The sequence below is a fragment of the Pan paniscus genome, chromosome 10 (assembly GCF_029289425.2).
Source record: "Pan paniscus chromosome 10, NHGRI_mPanPan1-v2.0_pri, whole genome shotgun sequence".
NCBI classification, from domain to species: domain Eukaryota; kingdom Metazoa; phylum Chordata; class Mammalia; order Primates; family Hominidae; genus Pan; species Pan paniscus.
The window spans coordinates 109,564,395-109,579,139 of NC_073259.2; positions in this window are offsets into that span (position 1 = coordinate 109,564,395).

Genomic DNA, 14,745 nt, shown 5'->3' on the forward strand with positions numbered 1-14,745 from the left:
TGAGCAAAGGGTATACAATTTCAAACAGGGAGAATATGTTTTCTCTTTTTGTGCATTCTATTGCACAGCATGGTGAATATAGTTAATAGTAGAGTGCTGTACATTTCAAATTGCTAAGTAAACTTCAAATGTTCTTACCTCAAAGAAAGTTAAGTATTTGAGGTGATGGGTATGTTAACTAGCTTGACTGAATTATTTCATATGGTGTTCACAAATCATAACATCATTTTGTACCCCATAAATTTTTTCCCCACACAACTCTCTCTTTACAGAACCCATAAATCTATACAATTATAAATAGTCAATTTACAATAAAAAAGAAAAAAACTTTAGTGGGTATCTTGAGTCTGTATTTTCTCTGCACTTCCACCCATGATCTGTAACCATGTGGCATTCAACAGATGACAGCCTAAGGAAAATGCCACTTTCCTTAATGATAATAAAAATCTAAAGCTTACACCTCCTACAAATCCCCTTCGTGGTTGACGTTTTTCTTAGGTAGATCCAGGTGCTAATATTTCTTGCTATCCTGCCACGAAGCCATAGGGAGGTGCTGTTGCCCGGTATCTATCTGGCACATGGTCTCTTCCCTTGAACTAGCCCAGTGGAGACAGGCTAGAACAGTTAGAGAAGGAAAATAAAAAGACTTTATAAAGGCTAGATACCAGCAAATAGTAAACTCAGGCAGGAACCAGGATATAAGCAGTCTGGCTTGAAAGCTATGGCTTATTCTCCACATTTCACAAAGAACCCTGGAAATAAATGCTTTCTTTCTTCATGCTTGGCAGGTGACTGCGTATGTCATTTGTATTACCACAAGGCAGGAAAACTTTCTAGACTACATGGGCCATCTTCAGTCCAGGCCAAGAGCTCCCTGGGCCTGACCTCTGGGAGCTGTAGAATGTCCAGTGTCCTCTTTTCCTTCATGTCCCTCTCTTGTGTGCCCTACCTTCCCCAGGGACTCTGAGGAAAAGACATGATCAATCCAGAGTGACTGAGGGAAGGTGGACTTGATATTGGCCGTCTCCAAATGTAGTCTATTTCAATCCATGCTCGTCTCAAAGCAGGACTGAGATTTACACCCATGCCCCCACAAAGAAAATGCCTTATAAAGCATTAATAAGAAACATAAATTTTGGCTGGGTGTGATGGCTCACACCCATAATCATAGCACTTTGGGAGGCCAAGGCAGGAGGATCACTTGAGACCAAGAGTTTGAGACCAGCCCAGACAACATAGTGAGACCCCATCTCTATTTAAAATAGCAACAACAGTGAAGTTAAAAAGAAACATAAGTTTTATCAAAGATTGAAAGGGGAAATGGCCCCTGGGCAATGGGAACTTGAAAAAAAATAATAAAAAAAAGAAAGGAGAAAGGGTAAAAAGGGTGTATCACACAAATCATTCAGCCAACAACTTAATACAATTCCATCAACATTTAGTTCTCCCCATAGTTCCTCCTATAACCTATGCCAGCTTGAGGGGTTCATCTTGACAATTCTTCCCCAAAGCTCCCAGTCAGTTCTAAATCTCTTCCCTACATTATACAGAGTTGCTTTCTCTCAGGCAGAAGCCTGGGCTCTGCCTTCAGTGCAAAAAGCGCTGACCAAAGCCCATTTTTGTAAGCAGGTTCCTCCTTATAAAGACATGCTCATACCAGTGCTCAGAGATTAAAACCCTCTTCCTCTATTATGAAAAATGATGTCCTATTACACACAGGGTCATTCTTCCCTGCCATGGCATGTGCACCCACCTGCTAAGGACAAGGAAGGAAGACTTCCTAGTTTTATTCATGGCCCCTCAATCTCTAGTGTATGGTACTCCATCCTCCATTTTGTCACTTTTATCTGGTTGAATGGCTCAGTTAAACTCTTCTCCACTGAGCTGGAGGTCTGAGAAGCAAACTTGACCTACTCACTGTGCATCCCATGGGCAGCTTCCCATTACTAGTTTTCTTGGCCCAGGTATTATGCATTAAACTTCTGCTTCCATGTGCTTCCTGTCAGTGCTTCCTTTATTTTATTATTTTTGTAGACATGATTTTATTTATTTTTTAAGAGCTTTATTGAAGTATAATTGATATACAATAAAGACTGCACATTTAGTGTATACAATTTCATAAGTTTGATATATGTGTACACCCATGATACCATCACCACTATCAAGGAAATAAACATATCCACCACCTCCAAAAGTTTCCCTGTGTCCCTTTGTGTGTGGAGGGTGGGTCAGGGAAGGTAGGTAGGTCAGGGGTGTCCCAGTAGTAAGAAATCTTTTTTTTTTTTTTTTTGAGACGGTCTCACTCTGTTGCCCAGGCTAGGGTACAATGGCGTGATCTTGACTGACTGCAACCTCTGCCTCCTGGGTTCAAGTGATTCTCCTGCCTCAGCCTACTGAGTAGTTGGGATTACAGGCGCCCACCATCATGGCCAGCTAATTTTTGTATTTTTAGTAAAGATGAGGTTTTGCCATGTTGGTCAGGCTGGTCTCGAACTCCTGACCTCAGGTGATACGCCTGCCTTGGCCTCCCAAAGTGCTGAGATTACAGGCATGAGCCACCATGCCCGGCCTAGAAAGAACTCTTAACATGAGATCTACCCTCTTAACAGATTTTTAGGAATACAATACCATATTGTGAACTATAGGCACTATATTAGTCTCATGCTGCTAATAAAGACATACTCGAGACTGGGTAGTTTATAAAGGAAAGAGGTTTAATTGACTCACAGTTCCACATGGCTGGGGAGGCTTCACAATCATGGCGGAAGTCATGTCTTACATGGCGGCAGAAAAGAGAGTGTGCAAGGGAACTCCCCTTTTTAAAACCACCAGATCTCGTGAGACTGATTCACTACCATGAGAAAAGTATGGGGGAAACCATCCCCATGATTCAATTACCTCCACCTGGCCCCGCCCTTGACACGTGAAGATTATTACAATTCAAGGTGAGATTTGGGTGGGGACACAGGCAAACCACATCAGGCCCTATGTTGTACAGCAGATCTCTAGAACATTTTCGTCTTAGCATCACTGAAACTTTATATACCTTGAGCAACAACTCTCCCTTTCCTCCTTCCCCCTGCCCCTAGCAATCTCTGTTCTAGTGTCTCCTTCTGAGTATGACTATTTTAGATATCTCATATAAGTGAAATCATGCAATATTTGTCCTTCTGTGACTAGCTTGTTTCATTTAGCATAATGTCTTCCAGGTTCATCCATGTTGTCACAAATTGGAGAATTAGCTTCTTTTTCACAGTGAATAGTACTATACACACACACATACACACACGCACACACAGACACACACCACACCACACCACATTTTCTTTATCTATTCATCTGTTGATGGACATTTGGGTTGTTTCCATATCTTGGCTATTGTGAATGATGCTGCAACAAATGTGGGAATGCTGATATCATTTCAATATTCTGATTACAATTCTTTTGGATTAAAGTCTTTTGGAGTGGGATTGTTGGATCTCATGGTAGTACTATTTTTAAATTTTTGAGGAACCTCCACGTTGTTTTCCATAGTGGCCATGCCATTTTACATTCCCACCGACGATGTACAAGAGTTCTAATTTCTCCACAGTCTTACCAACATTTAGTCTGATAAAAACCATCTTAACAGGTGTGAGGTGATACCTCATTGTGGTTTTGATTTGCATTTCCCTGATGATCAGTGATAGCACTTCTTTTAAATCACTGGATGCTCCTCTGAGCTCTGGTCCTGAAGCAGGTGGGCCTTCTGGTTGATTTATCCTTTTTTCTCCTTTCAGTTCTTCCTATTCATAGGCATAAGTGCCAAGGATATTTTTTTTTCCTCATCTCAGCCATCTGTTCTGTATAAAAAATACTCTATGGAGCAGCCCTACTCAAAGTCATCTTCCTTACTAAATTAAGGAAAAAGCCAAATGCATTAAGTGGAGGATGGCATTAATTATAATAAACTGAAAGACAGCTTCAATATGTGTCCTTCCTCTCTCCCACCCTCTATTCTTCCTTCCTATTCTTCTCCTGCTTTTCCTGTGCAAGGTAGATTATGCCACATCAGGGGTATCCAGTATGAAGTGAAAAAGCTTTTTAAATAAAAAAGAAATTAAAAAAAGAAAAGATCCTTTCAATGAATTCAATGAATGTCATTAGTTATATGCTCATCTTCTTCCCCCCACCCCCCTCGCCCCATTTTCTCCTTCCTTATTGCTAAGGTCTTCTAGTCTTCTCTCTGGGCCCTCTTGCCACTTCCCTGTCTCTTCTGGGTCCTCTCACCCTCTTCTGCCAAAGCCGACATCAAAGAGCTGTGCAGGGGGTGAAGTTAGCACACCAGGGAGAAGGGTGACAGGTAAGTTCCTCTCTGAGCCACTTTCTTAGCAGTAACAATGGCTAACATTTACTTGGCACTTTTATATGGCAGGCATTTTGCTAAGTACTTTCCATTTTCTATTCACAGCAATCCTATAAAGTATGTGTTCCTTTTATCTTCATTTGGCCAGGCGCAGTGGCTCACGCCTGTAATCCCAGCACTTTGGGAGGCAGAGGTGGGCGGATCACGAGGTCAGGAGATCGAGACCATCCTGGCTAACACGGTGAAACCCCGTCTCTACTAAAAATACAAAAAATTAGCCGGGCGTGGTGGCGGGCGCCTGTAGTCCCAGCTACTCGGGAGGCTGAGGCAGGAGAATGGCATGAACCCGGGAGGTGGAGCTTGCACTGAGCCGAGATTGCGCCATTGCGCTCCAGCCTGGGTGACAGAGCGAGACTCCATCTCAAAAAAAATTAAATTGAATTGAATTAAATAATAAAAATCCACTAAGAATGCCTTGAGGCATATGCTACTTTCATTTTTTTTTTTAATTTTAATTTTGACTGGAGTCTTGCATTTCTTTTTTTTTTATTTTAATTTTGACTGCTTCTTTTTTTTTCTTTTTGAGACAGAGACTCACTCCATCACCCAGGCTGTAGTGCAGTGGCGTGATCTTGGCTCACTGCAATCTCCACCTTCCAGCTTCAAGCAATTCTTGTACCTCAGCCTCCCAAGCAGCTAGAATTATAGATGCATGCCACCATGCCTGGCTAATTTTTGTATTTTCAGTAGAGATGACGTTTCGCCATGGTGGCTAGGCTGGTCTTGAACTCCCGACCTCAAGTGATCCACCCACCTCGGCCTCCCAAAGTGTTGGGATTACAGGCATGAGACACGCCTGGCTTTTTTTTTTTTCTTTTTGAGGCAGTGTCTTGCTCTGTTGCCCAGGATGGAATGCAGTGGCACAATCTTGACTCACTGCAGCCTCTACTTCCCAGGTTCAAATGATCCTCTAGACTCAGCCTCTCGAGTAGCTGGATTACAGATGCCCACCACCAGATCTGGCTAACTTTTGTATTTTTTATAGAGGCAGGGTTTCACTATGCTGCCCAGGCTGGTCTCGAACTGCTGAGCTGAAGCCATCTGCCTGCCTCGACCTCCCAAAGTGCTGGGATTATAGGCATGAGCCACCGTGCCCGGCCTGCTACTTTCATGTAAACAATTTCCTATGATTTCCAAGATTCAAATCCCCTAATTCTAGGTTTTTAAAGGTAGAGTATATCTAAGTTGAAATCATTCTAAGGCTCCTGCTGGCTAGCATCAGATGGATAACAGCCTGGTTTAGACTTAGCTTCTAATTTTTTTCAAGGGGTATAATAAATATAAAGTGCACTAATATTTACTGTATATTGTGATTGATGTATACACCCATATAACCAACATCCAGACCAAAATACAGAATATTCCTAGCACCTTCTAATGTTCCCTCACGTTGTTTTCCAATCTATACCCACCTTCTTGACTATCACATAAGTGAATTCATATAGTATGTAGTGTTAAGACTCCCTTTAAAAAAAAAAATTCTTTTAAATATTTGGTAGAATTCAGCGGTGAAGCCATTTAGTTCTGGGCTTTTATTGCTGTTTTTTTTGTTTTGTTTTGTTTTTGAGATGGAGTCTTGCTCCATTGTTCAGGCTGGAGTACAGTGGCATGATCTGGGCTCACTTCAATCTCTACCTCCTGGGTTCAAGCGATTCTCCTGCCTCAGCCTCCTGAGTAGCTGGGATTACAGGCACACACCACCATGCCCGGCTAATTTTTGTCTTTTTAGTAGCGACAGGGTTTTGCCATGTTGGCTAGGCTGGTCTTCAACTCCTGACCTCAAGTTATCCTCCCGCCTCAGTCTACCAAGGTACTGGGATTATAAGCATGAACCACTGCGCCCGGCCTTATATTTTTAAAAATTGGTCTTTGTCCTTCTTTCTTGGCATGCAGCTCCTAAAACCCTTCAAATTTCCCTGAGTGATAGGAGTATCTTTTTTATTTGATTTGATTTTTAGAAAGGTCTTGCTGTGTCACCCAGGCTGGAGTGCCATGGCATGATCACGGCTCACTGCAGCCTGCCTTTGTCTCCCAGGTTCAAGCAATCCTCCCACCTCAGCCTCTTGAATACTTGAGACTACCGGCATGTGCTACCATGCCCAGCTCGTTGTTTATTTTTTTAGTAGACACAGGTCTTCCTATGTTGCCCAGACTGGCTTTGAACCCCTGGTCTCAAGCAATCCTCTGGTTTCAGCCTCCCAAAGTGCTGAGATTACAGGCATGAGCCACCATGCCCTAGCAAGGGAGTATCTTTTACTATTTTTAACAAGTCCCCTTTTATCACATGAAGTTTATGCTAATGAGATGACTTAGGGTGGGGCCTCTAGATAGCCTAAGGATGGGGTGTGTCCCAGAAAGAGCCGGTGGTTAAAGGGTGTGAATTTTCAGCCCCACCTACAGACCTGTGGGAAGGAGATGGAGACGTGATTGAGCTCTTTTTTTTTTTTTAATTTTTAAATTTTTTTTTTTTTAAGAAAGAGTCTCACTCTGTCACCCAGGCTGGAGTGCAGTGGCGTGATCTTGGCTCACTGCAACCTCCACCTCCTAGGTTCAAGCAATTCTCCTGACTCAGCCTCCTGAGTAGCTGGGACTACAGGCACCCGCCACCACACCTGGCTAATTTTCGTATTTTACTAGAGATGGGCTTTTGCCATGTTGGCCAGGCTGGTCTCGAACTCCTGACCTCAAGTGATCCACCCGCCTCGGCCTCCCAAAGTGCTGAGATTACAGGTGTGTGCTGAGATTACAGGTGTGAGCCACCATGCCAAGCCAGAGATTGAGCTCTTTAGAAACTCTTGAACAATGAGACCGGGAAAGCTTCAGCCTGGCGAAGACATGGACTTGCTGGAAGAGTGATGTCAAATTAAACAGCTGGTCTCCATTGTTTCAGGTGTCCCAAATTCCTTCTAGATGTCCAGAATAAATTATAGGAATTTGGACCAATTGAACAAGTGGGCAGTGTTAGTGCTTGTTCAGACACCTGGTCACTTTGAGGATTTGTTAAGACACAGTCAGGTGTCCAGTTGATGTACATGTGGGTTGGGGGACCCTCTTAAGGTGTGAAAATGTGGATCCAGGAGTCTGTTACAACTCCAGGTTTCAGTGGGCACTGAGATCCCCTGTTAAGACATTATTAACAACTGTATTTCTTAACGTTTCTTGACCACAAATCTAAGCTCAAGATACCTTAGATTTGCCCTTGCAATATGAAGAAAAAGTGTTTTGAGTTTGGTGGATGGCTGCCTCTCTAATTTAGGCCTGGATGGATTTTAAGGGCATGGATAGATTCAAGAGAGAAAGAGGACTGCAGGTAGGGATTGGGTGTGCTTTGCTGTGGTTGTGTGAAATAGAGTACTTCAATAATTTTCTGGCCAGGCACGGTGGCTCACAGTTGTAATCTTAGCACTTTGGGAGGCCAAGACCAGCCTGGCCAACACGGCAAAACTCCGTCTCTACTAAAAATACAAAAATTAGCTGGGTGTGTTGATGCTTGCCTATAATCCTAGCTACTTGAGAGGCTGAGGCACAAGAATCACTCGAATCCAGGAGGTGGAGGTTGCAGTGAGTGGGGCTCATGCCACTGCACTCTAGCCTGGGTGACAGAGCAAGACTCTGTCTCAAAAATACAAAAATAAATTTTCTGTCAGGGGCAGTCCCAACTTACTCCAGTCATGAATAAAGAGCTGAAAGTGGAAGATGAATCTGTAGCATCCAGGTTTCTCAGCCGTGGACCACATGATTAAAAACCCAAAAATAGAGTACCACATGAATATGTTACGTAACATATTCATGGTGATCTTGAGCCAATAATTGGTGCCAGAGAAGTAGATGTGGTTCAAATAAGAGATATTTGCAATTTGTGCAAGAACAAAGCATTGCAAAATGTTTGGATTAGCTGTCAGAGGTAGCTTTATTCTCTACAGCTGTAGGAACTAGTGAAGATTCTCTTTGACAAGTAAACCCATCTGGGATCTGTAGTGGTGAATTAATCAATGAAAGCCTGATGAGTCCACATGCAGCTCAAGTAAGCAAACCAAATTTCTTATAATAAACATTTTTTGTTTGTCGTGTGTGTGTGTGTGTGTGTGTGTGTGTGTTTAAGAGACAGGGTCTCGCTCTGTTACCCAGGCTGGAGTGCAGTGGCAAGATCACAGCTCACTGCAGCCTCGAATTCCTGGGCTCAAGCAATCTTTTCACCTCAGCTTCTCAAGTAGCTGGAATTACAGTTGTACACCACCATATCTGGCTAAATTTTAATTTTTTTTTGTAGAGACTAGGTCTCTATACGTTGCCCCTATCGGTCTTGAACTTCTGGCCTCAAGCGATCCTCCCACCTTGGCCTCCAAAAGCGTTGGGATTACAGGCATGAGCCACCATGCCTGGCCAATAAACACCTTATGATGTAAGCGAACAATAAGTTTTTATATAACCAGCATGTTTTACACAAGCAATTAAATTCTAGCAAGTCATGTGGTGAAAGATCACATTTACAAGCTTTGCAGTCAGAACAGCTATTTCTTGGAATACTTTGTTTCTTCTCATTAACTCAGTAAAAGCAAGAAGATTGGTTAGGATACTGTGGGCATCACGTAACAAAAAAATTCTGACATGAACTGGTTTAAACAATAAAATTTATTACGCCACTGACCAAGAAGTCCAAAGGAAGAGTGGGCTACAACCGTGATACATTCTTGCTCTGCCTTCAGTTTTAGTTGAGTCTTTGGTCTCTTCTTCTTGCCACTGGCCTTATCTTCACACTGCAGTTCCAGATACATCTCAACACAGCAATGTTCAGGGGCAGAAAGGGTCATTTCTTCCAGTGTCTCCTTTGTGGCCATGAGGAAACCACCTAGAGCCCCCCAGAACACATCTCCTCATGTCTTGGTGACCAGACCTGGGTCTCATGCTCAGCACTGAATCAATCACTGGCAAGAAGGGGACAGCTGTGACTGATTCAAACCAAATAGGATTTCTCTCTGGAGGAGAGAGGTCACTGTAGGAGAGGACAAACACCTGAATAAAATGAGTTTTTCTTGGAAGGAGAAAGAGAGTAGTGGATATTGAGTAGGAAACCAACAACTTTTGCTCTAGTGCACCTCTTTGCCCACGTTTTCTGAAAACACTTAAAAGATGTTCATGTCTTTGTGGAAATTATTCAAATACTCTAAGGAATGGCAACCCTAAGTCTCATGGGGTCACTACCTCCAAGCCCAGGATTGCGGTGTAACGTTCGGTTGTCTCCTCTGATCCATGACTGAATTTGCTCTTCCAGCAGCACAGCAGTCCTGCAATAGACAACAATATAAAGTCTGATCTGGAAAGGGGAGGAGCAGAAAACAACTCCCACTTGTCTATAACGCATATTAACACATATCTTATCCAAGAAAATGTGGGACATATACACCATGGAATAGTATGCAGCCACAAAAAAGAAACAAAATCATGTCCTTTGCAGCAACATAGATGCAGCTGGAGGCCACTATACTAATTAACACAGAAACAGAAAAGCAAATACCGCATGTTCTACTTCTAAGTGGGAGTTAAACAATAGCTACTCATGGACATAAAGATGGCAACAGTAGCCACTGGGGACTACTAGAGTGGGAGGCAGGGAAGGGGGTAAGGGTTGAAAAACTACTTATTGGGAATTATGCTCACTACCTGGTTGACGGGATCATTAATTCCCCAAACCTCTTCATCACACAATATACCCTTGTAACAAACCTGCACATGTAATGTACTCCCTGAATCTTTTATTTATTTATTTATTGAGACAGAGTCTTGTTCTATTGCCCAGGCTGGAGTGCAGTCTGGCTAATTATTGTATTTTTTATAGAGACAGAGTTTTGCCATGTTGGCCAAGCTAGTTTCAAACTCCTGAGCTCAGGTGATCTGCCCTCCTTGGCCTCCCAACATGCTGGGATTACAGGTGTGAGCCACTGTGCCCAGCCCTGAATCTCAATAGAAGTTGAAATTATAAATAAGCAAGCAAGTAAGTAAATAAAACACATGTTTTGTAAGTAAATAAGTAAAACACATGTCTTATCCAACATCACACGAGTGGTGAGATTCCTGCCTGGGAGCGGACGTTCTTTAGTCATCCCCTCAGGCTGGCCCTATTTCCACTCTCTTCAGGGAATACTCTTTACCATATCCTCCATGGGCCCTGGCCCTGCTTCTGCCTTTTGGGATAATTTTCCTGTTTATGTTTTTCTATGGCACTCTCTGAGATGGACATTAGAAAGATGTTTTTCTTGGTGCTGTATAGCAATATGTTCATATGCGTTCAGGGGTTTGGGACTGCCAGTTCTACATTTTGGCATTTGCTACTGACAACACCCTTCTTCCTGGGTGCTGAATTTTGAAGCAGTAAACTTTCCTGTTTGTAACTAACTGAAATCAGCTTCGCCTCACTTAGGTGCAAAGGGAACTTGCTGAATGGTATTAGATGGCTTATGGAATCTCTGAGAAGGCTAGAGAACATGCAGTCAGACAAAGCCCTGAACCACACCAAAGATCTATTCAAGAGAAGACATCATTGTCCCTGTTACCAACCCCTAGTTGCCTCTAGTTTATGTCACTCAGACATCACTGAACAGAACTAGCATATCATCCACAGTGTCGTGGCTGCGCCCAGAAGCTCTCTGGCTGCAACTGCCATTGTGTTCAGAGATGGTTCTCCATCATCCCTGTCTCTTGACATCCCTAACCTCCCATTCAAATTCTTGGGGAGGGGGCTTCTGATTGGCTGAGGTTTCCCTGCTTCTTCTCGATATCCCTATCACCCTTTCAAATTCTAGAGGAAGGGGCTTCTGATTGGCTGAGGCTAAGTCAGGAGCCCATGTTTGGCTGTGAAGAAAACTAGAAAATTGATTATCTGGAACTCTCAACTCTTATACTGGGAGACTGTTTCTTCTTCCTACCAAGACACAAGGTCAAGAATTCCCCAAACATAGGAAGGAGTTCAGATGCTGGGCAGCCAAAAAAATGACAAACGTTTATTAGATTTTTTAAACCGTAACAACAAGGATCACAGCATGTATAGTTTAATTCTAAAGACCTTTGCCCCACCTGGCTAATCTCCAAAAATACTGTTTGTTCTTAGTACTTCTGTGGTCATAGGAATTTAAATAGCTCCTAAACGACTTTTCCTTATCTTTCTGAGAGGGCAATTTCAGCACGGTATTTAAATTCTCCAAATAGCAAGTAAAATTGTAACTTACATTTCTGTAACTGAAGCTAGTCTAAAAAAATTAAAGTCTGCAATTTCTAACTTTCTCAATATAGAGGCTTTCTTTATATGGTTTCCTTCTTCCAGGAAGCTCTTATCATATTCCGGTTTTATGATTTAATTTCACTAAAATTAAGTTTGAAGAGCTCAAAATAATGCAATCAACCAGTTACAATTATAGAAGATAATTGATGCTGCCTCTTTGCCCAGGAGCCCTTTCTGGCTGCCAGAGCTCACTTTGAGGACTTGAGGGGTACCTTGGAAGTACTCAGGTTTTAATGTCCCCTTGGGGGTTGTTCTTAATCAATGACAACTGGGAGTGGTAGACACATGCCTCTGTTTCTTCACCCTTAGTTGGGATAATTCTGAGACATGTTCTACACGGTTTCTCCAGAATTACCCAGTAGGACCGAGTTCCAGTAACCTGCTGGATAACTTGCCTTCAATTGACTTTCTTCTCTTCTCCGTCTTACTTCCCTACTCTCCTACTGATGCTTCCTGGACCACCTCTTAAAAACTAACATTCACATTCTTGTCTCAGGGTCTGCTTCTGAGGGTGAAGGAGAACCCAACATAAACCATTAACTGAATCAAGTTACTTATGACACTCAGTTGATCAATTATAAATAAGAGCAGTGGTCAGGTAGTCAGAGCTTAGTAGAATACTAGCATGTTTGCTAACTGACTCTCTCCGTCTCTTTCAGGCAAGCTACACCATGATCAGGGTGGGTGTTAACAGCTCCATTTTATAAATGGAGAAACTGGTGCTGGAAGAATTTTAATATCTTTTCTAAATTCATACAGCTAACGAGTCAATTTGAACTCAGGTTTCATTGTCAATTTGAATTCAGGTCCATCTAATTATTTCTACTATTCCACCCTACTCACTGACTAAGGACTATCTAAGGAATGCATTCCTGTAGGTTCTCCACCTGCAGCAATGTCAGATCTCCATAACATTATCATTTGCCAAAAAGCCTTTGCTAAGTTTATTCAATGTTATTAGCAAAAATCATATGCAAAATAACTGCCTCCTCTCTGTCACTGTTAATAGGAGTATACATTAGTACAACCTTTGGAGGACAACATGGCAATTATTTTCTAAACCTGTATTTCAGGTCCAGGGGTACATGTGCAGGTTTGTTATATAGGTAAACTTGTGTCCCAGGGGTTTCTCTGCCTTCTCATTTTGGAACTTCTAACTGGTAGACCTAATGAATTGACTGTAGAAGTCTCATCATTGTTATTCTCTTTTTGTATTTCTTCTACTTTCTGGGAGACTTTTTTCAACTTCTTCTTCCAATTCCTCATTTAAAGTTTATTTTAGCTATTATATTTTTAGCTTCCAAGTGTTTTATCTTGTTTTCTGGTTGTTTCATTTTCATTATATCTTGTTTTTATTCTATGAAAGCATTATCCTTTATATCTGTAAGTTATTAATTACATATGTAGCTTTAAGTTTTCTTCCATTTCCAGTATAATCTTTCTTTCCAAGCCCCTCCTTTACTTCATGTTTTTCCTACTTGCTTTCCCCTCTCTTTTATGCTTGTTACTTTCTTCAACTGTCTATTGATTCTTGTCTCTTTACTAATGTGTAAGTGTGAGGCACAGAAAGGCATTTACGGATAGAACTTGCTGACTATGGGGTCCATTTTAAGATGATATAGTTGGGAGCAGGATATTTTGGAGGGAACCCAAATATCATCACATGGAGAAAAATCTTTCTTAGAAGAATATTCCAGTCTCTTGACTGGAGGGGCATATGCTTGGTTCCTGAGGTTTTCAGAGCAGATTGAATAAGAATCTGAGGCTCCTACCATTCAATAAGCAGATGTTCACTAATCTTCATGTTTTCAGGTTCATACTTCACTTTGCCCTCCAACCTAAATTGGAGCCATTCTGATTCAAGTTATCTACATAATAAAACTGATCTCCTAGGAGATGAAATAGTTACCTTTTGGGATAGTGGACTTAGGGATGTATTTGCTCCACTTAAAAATTTACAACCAAGGACCCTATTTTCAACCCTACGTTGACCTCTGTTTTCCATGATTCTTGGTGCCCTCAAATTCCAAACTTCTTAGTTTGGAAAATCAACTTTGCTCTTAAGTTTCCCCTTCTGTGAATACATAGATTGAAGTTTTCTCTTCTTGGCCAAGGCAGTTATTATACCTCTGTTGTATAAGCAGTGAGTCTGTTTCTTTTTCTTTTTTTTTTTTTTTTTTTTGTTTTGAGACGGAGTTTTGCTCTTGTTGCCCAGGCTGGAGTGCAATGTCACGATTGCAGCTCACCACAACCTCTGCCTCCCGGGTTCAAGCGATTCTCCTGTCTCAGCCTCCCAAGTAGCTGGGATTACAGCCACGTGCCACCACGCCTGGCTAATTTTGTATTTTTAATAGAGACGGGGTTTCTCCATGTTGGTGAGGTTGGTCTTGAACTCCCGACCTCAGGTGATCTGCCTGCCTCGGCCTCCCAAAGTGCTGGGGTTACAGGTGTGAGCCACTGTGCCCAGCCAATGGGTCTGTTTCTATTGTCTTTCTTTTCTTGGTCTCATTTCTTGATTTTATTAATTTTTTTTTTTTTTTGAGATGGAGTCTCACTCTGTCGCCCAGGCTAGAGTGCAGTGGTATGATCTTGGCTCACTGCAACCTCCACCTCCTGGGTTCAAGCAATTCTCCTGCCTCAGCCTCCTGAGTAGCTGGGATTACAGGTGTGCACCATCACATGTGGTAATTTTTTATATTTTTGGTAGAGACAGGGTTTCACCATGTTGGCCAGGCTGGTCTCGAACTCCTGATGACAAGTGATCCACCCACCTCAGCCTCCCAAAGTGCTGGGATTATAGGCGTGAGCCACTGTGCCTGGCCAATTTTATTAATTTTTAAGAGAATGTTAGATATTGCAGATGAAAAATTATAGGCTGTGAATGATACTATTTCCTCCAGAAAGAATTTATCTTAGCTTTAATTGAGGACAGATTAGGAGTAGATCACCTTATGCAGTCAGAGACCGAGCTAATTCAAGACAGTCTTTATATTTTATAAAGACTAAAACCTATTTCCCTTTTTACATTATCTCCTGGGGGGATATCCCTGCCCATATATTATAT